The sequence below is a fragment of the Trichomycterus rosablanca genome, chromosome 16, assembly GCF_030014385.1.
Source record: "Trichomycterus rosablanca isolate fTriRos1 chromosome 16, fTriRos1.hap1, whole genome shotgun sequence".
Classification (NCBI taxonomy): domain Eukaryota; kingdom Metazoa; phylum Chordata; class Actinopteri; order Siluriformes; family Trichomycteridae; genus Trichomycterus; species Trichomycterus rosablanca.
Window position 1 is genome coordinate 11,276,089 of NC_086003.1, and position 6,000 is coordinate 11,282,088.

The following is a 6,000-nucleotide window of genomic DNA, read 5'->3' on the forward strand; positions in this document are numbered from 1 at the left end:
CGGAAGGAATTTCAGTGCGCAAAGGCCAAGGGCACAAGCTTAAGCTGAACAACCATTATGTTTGATCCCTCAGATGGCACTGCATCAAGAACCGCCACTCAACAATAGCTGATATAACCACATGGGCAAGAGATTACTTTGGCAAACCTTTGTCAAGCACTACAATACAGAGTTACATGCACAAATGCCACTTAAAACTTTACTGTGCAAAAAAGAAGCCTTATGTTAACCATGTCCAGAAGCGGCGTCAACTTCTCTGGGCTTGGAGGCATCTAGGATGGATCATCACACAGTGGAAACGTGTATTGTGGTCAGATGAATCAGCATTTCAGGTCTTTTTTTGAAAAAAATGAACTCCATGTGCTCCGGACAAAAGACGAAAAGGACCATCCAGACTGTTATCAGTAACAAGTCCAAAAGCCAGGGTCTGTCATGGTATGGGGTCGTGTCAGTGCCCTTGGCAAAGGTCATTTACACTTCTGTGATGGCAGCATTAATGCAGAAAAGTACATTGAGATCTTAGAGCAACATATGTTGCCTTCAAGACGTCACCTTTATAGGGACGTCCATGCATTTTTCAAAAAGACAATGCAAAACCACATGCTGCATGGCTGCGGAAGAAGAGGGTACGGGTACTGGACTGGCCAACTTTTTCTGATTTGGGGTTGTACATGCATTTCAGGCCTACAGCACATTCCAAAAAAGTTGGGACTGGGCAATTTAGAGCTAGTATTGAGGTAAAAAAAATAATTAAATAATGACGTGGTTTCAAACAGGTGATGTCAACATGTTTAGAGGAAAAAGAAAATGTATCTTGTTCTTTAAATTCTTACGTTGTGAAGACCTCATTTTTCTGTATGTGTAAGGTAGGCTCCATTGTTAGGGTGGTTTACAGGCTTAATAGCACTTCATATTTTTTTAAATTTTGACCGCTTTGCAGTTTTAGATAGATTAAAGAAATGTTATTAACTGCATTTACTTGTATTTCTACTTTCAATACTTAAGTACATTTAATATATATAAAAAAATACTTTTGACTTAAGTACATTAAACATCAGATACTTTAAGACTTTTACTCAAGTAATATTCTAAGAGGTGACTTTAACCCTTTAATGCACAAGCTAAGCAAACCCCTTCTAATGTACAACATGGGTGGAAAATGACCCATATTCATCCATTCAAGAATATTTTCATATGCACATTATTCAGTTATTCATGTATTTACTGTCTTAGCTAATAAAAGCTATCTATACTAGAATATGTAAACAGCTTGCAAGCAAATAGTATTGGACATATTCAAGATTCAAGGGCCTAATCTTTGGTTGTCTTTCAAAAGATCAGTAAATATATTTTTGACTACAAACACTTACAAATGTCAGTAGTTCCTGTCAAATTCCATAGTAAATACATGACCCATGTTGGGCATTAGAAGGGTAGTAATACAAAAATATTTTTCATTAAAAAAGTAAAAAATATAAAACTGAAATAAGGATTTGTGATGATCAAAAACAAGTTGATTGAAAAATTCATGGAAGCTTGAATGACAAAATTAATTAATTGCAAAGATATAGAAAATAAAAACTCAGCTGGGTCACTTTTGACCCAGGTTGTGCATCAAAGGGTTAACTTCTACCAACTTCTACCAAATTTAATTTCCGCTAAGATGTTTGTACTTTTACTCAAGAATGGCTTTCAGGTACTTTATCCACCACTAAAAAATGTGAAGCCACGCAATTCAAATGAACACATGCGCACACACACTGACCTATACCCTCAAAAATGTGTACATAAAATAGGAAGTATATGAAAATAATACCTTTTAAGATGTTCAGTACAAGGTGCATATAAGAATTATATGTATGATATTTATATGTGGTTATAAAATGTCTTCACTATCATATAAATGCATTTAAAATAATAAAAAAAAAACATTTTGGGTATTGTAAAGAAGAATTTTCAGTGTGAGTAAGGATGAAGAAAGAGAGGCCTTGAGAGCAATACCAAAAAAGAAAGCCACAAAAATCTAACATTGTAATGAAAATATTTTAATTTATGCAAATTATGCAAACAAACCTGGAAAACCACTCAATGGCAGGCAGATTGAAAATGGTTGTTTTTTTCCCAATACAAAAGAAGGAGACAGGAAGGAGTGTTTATACTATTGTAGCTTCCTCATATCACAGGCCAGTAAAATTATGCTGAAAATTATTCTACACAAGACTAGAGGCTTACCTTGAAAAAATAAAAGCAAGATGTGCAAACAGGATAAAGAAAACACAGATGAACAAGCAATATCACTGATGTACACTGGATTACAGAAAAAGCCAAGGATTTCCAGAAATAAGTTAATATGTGCTTTACTGATTACAACAAAGCTTCTGACTGTGTTAACCACACAAGATTATAGAATGTCCTCAGTAATACCAGAGCATCTAATGAGGAATCTCTACACTGATTAACAAGACACTGTTATGACAAACACACCGGTTACACACAGGCAAAGAAGTTGAGACAAGGCTGCATTCTGTCAATGTTCCTGTTCAACCTGTACACTGAACATATTTACAGAAGTGGGACTAGGAGGAAAATGATTGATTTTAGTTTGGACAAAGAAACATTAATAGCCTTTTATATGCGGATGGAAACATTTATAGGAAAGTTAATGAACAGAGTGAAAAGATGGGACTTCAGCTTAATATAAAGACAAAAGTCATGACAACATAAAAAACACTAAATTTACCATTGATGAAGAAGATGTAGAAGTGCTTAACAGCAAAGTATCGAGCAGCCAGGAAATGCAACACAGACTGATTCTTGGCAGAATAAGACTGAAGAAACTGGTAAATGTCTTCAGATTTAACAATTTGTCTCTCCAAAAAAGATGCTGTCCAGACTATGATCCTTTATGTGTTTTATTGATGTAAAGCTGGGCAATAAAAAAACTAGACGCTATTGAATTTTATTGCTGGTTAAGACAGCAAATAAGACAGACAAACTGATCCTCGAACAAATCAAACCTAACCTCCCTTGAAGCCCAAACAACCAAACCAAAGTTCTCATATTTTGGACATATTACAAGAAGAACCAATTAATTGGAAAAAAACAATTATGCTTGAAAAAGTTAAGGTAAATGAGGAAGAAGATGGCCAGCAACAAGATGGATGTATACAATTCGAGGAACAATGGACGAACCATTAAGAAGCTTGAAGACTCAAACAGAAAACTGAATGCTCTAAGGAAACACTATTAAACACTATTAAAGATAGCAAAAGATATCATATCTGCTTAGCCAGCAAGTGGGAGTCAATTTTATTAGTTTTTCTTTATTTCCATTCGCAATTTTTTCCACTCTTAGCCTGCTCAAGTAATAGGGTGAGCTGCTGAGCTGTAGCAAATTTACTGTACATATTTATTAGCACCCATGCATTTAATACTGTGTACAATCCCCCTTCTATGGGGTTTTGTGTTGACCTGGACATATGTTTTATATCATTGTCTTGCTGGAAGATTTAGTGATGACCTATTTTTGACAGATTTTGATTTAAAATATTTGGGAACGGATGATTTTAGTTGCAGTTTTGCAATATTTTTCACATTCTTGCTAAATACATATCAATATAACATTCATATTTTATGAAGCACTGATTTAACCCTATACCAGGACAGATGCTGGCTTTTGCACTTTTTACTGATAACATCATAATCCTGTTGATATTTGGCACCAAAAAAACAAGCTAAAATGTGGATTTATGTGATCACAGTACACGATTCCACTATCTTACCATCTATCTGAGCTAAGCTCAGGGCCAGAGAATCCTGTGGCATTTCTGCATAGAATTGACATATAACTTTTTTGCATGATATAGTTTCAGGTTGCAGCAGTAGACTGTGATAAGAGACAACAGTTTTCCGAAGTACTCCCAAGCCCATGTGGATATATTGGGTTAGTAGTATGATATTTGGCTAGTTTCTCATGCAATGTCATCTGACGGCTTAAAGGTCAAGCACATTCAACAGTGGTTTCCAGCCCTGACCTATACGGTCTGACATTCCTAATAATTTCACAATATTCTGTGTTATGGATGGTGAAAAACTTAAATTATTTGCTATCTTGCACTTTGGTTGATCCTCCTTTTCAACCCAATCATGAAAACTTCACCTGTTACCAATTCAACTGCTTATTGTGTATTAATTCAAAACAGTGTAACTTGTACTACACCAAAAAGTGCACAATTAAGTCCCCTTTGCACTCAAAAGTAGTCTTGTATCTTGTTAGGTCACTGGTTAAGCTGCCGTTACACAGTGTATTCATCAGTTTGTGTTCAGTTCTTGTGATATAACCACGTGAAACAAAAAAACTACCAATGGTTGCTACTTTATGACCTTTTGTTTGCTACAATACATGCATTGCTTAAGATGCTGTGCATTTCAGCGAATGTCTAATATCTAAATATCTAATTGGGGCGGCACGGTGGCTCGGTGGGTAGCACTGTCGCCTCACAGCAAGATGGTCCTGGGTTCGATCCACAGGCGTTCCAGGTCCTTTCTGTGCGTAATTTGCATGTTCTCCTCGTGCCTGCGTGGGTTTCCTCCAGGAGCTCCGGTTTCCTCTCACAGTCCAAAAACATGCAGTCAGGTTAATTGGAGACACTGAATTGCCCTATAGGTGAATGTGTGTGTGTGTGTCTGCCCTGGAATGGACTGGCGCCCCGTCCAGGGTGTTACTGTGTGCCTTGCGCCCATTGGAACGCTGGGATAGGCTCCAGCACCCCCCGCGACCCTAACTGGAGAAGCGGTTAAGAAAGTGAGTAAATATCTAATTGCCCATGTACTGTAGTCACATGTAGTTATTAAAGTGCCTTGTACTTACTCTTAAACGTCTGTAGGTGGGGCTGGTTGTCTGTCATGCGCATATTAAACTCAGTCTTTTGTAAGAATGATGCACATTAAAAACAGTCCACAATACTCATCGGCAGACTAAAATCTAATCCGTACGTATGCAAAGTTTGCTTCATATATATTTAATGCATGTCCAAAAGAAAAGCACCTGGGGTTAAGCCTCACTGTTCAGATAACTGACTTTCAGGTATTCCCAAACTTTGAAACTTTGTTGTGTTTCTATTTGAAGCCCTAATGGTATTTTTCATCACCATAAAAAAAGCAAACAAAGAAAAAGTGCAACGTTAAAATAATACTTTCCTTTTGGGCCACAGGTTCGTCATTTTAGCAGTAAAGAGTACTTCTGACCTGTAACAAGTGAGAGAAATTTCTAAATAATTGATTTAGTATGGTAAGCCACGTTAAGTTTTGTTCATGTTAACCCTCATGTTATGTTTGGGGTCTCTAAAACCCCAGAGCCTCTTTAACAGCTCTCACAAAATATGCTTAGCCTTTTTTAATCCGTTCGATTCCTTACGAGTTTTCCTAATATTATGCAAAGTGCAAATAAACAATATTTTATATTGATAATATTTATATTGATATTGTGTTCCAAGCATCTCCATTTCTGTTTGAGGTCTCAAAGACCCCAGCTAAAATAATTGATTAAAGACAATACATTTACATGTTTTTGTCTCTCTGTCTCTCTGTCTCACACTCTGTCACACTCACACACACACACACACACACACACACACACACACACACTTTACAGAACCTCTCATCTCTCCGGTTAATTGGTTTGCTTAATTTTGACCCACACAACACTGGGGTGTCTGGGAACAAGAGTCAGTGTCAACCGAACACAATGGTTGAAACGCTTTATTATTCACAATGGCACACAATAACTGTATAAGACAGGGACTGGATCTGAGAACACTGCAATATTATGTCAATTAATTATATTTACTTGGGTCAGTCCAGCAGAATCAAACCAGTAATACCGTAGCTCACCTACTGGTACTATTTATACATAGTAACAATATTTCGAACACAGCCCTTGAGGATTTGATTCACAAAGCCCCACAACATCCTCACGCTAAATCAGCGGAATGTTACGAA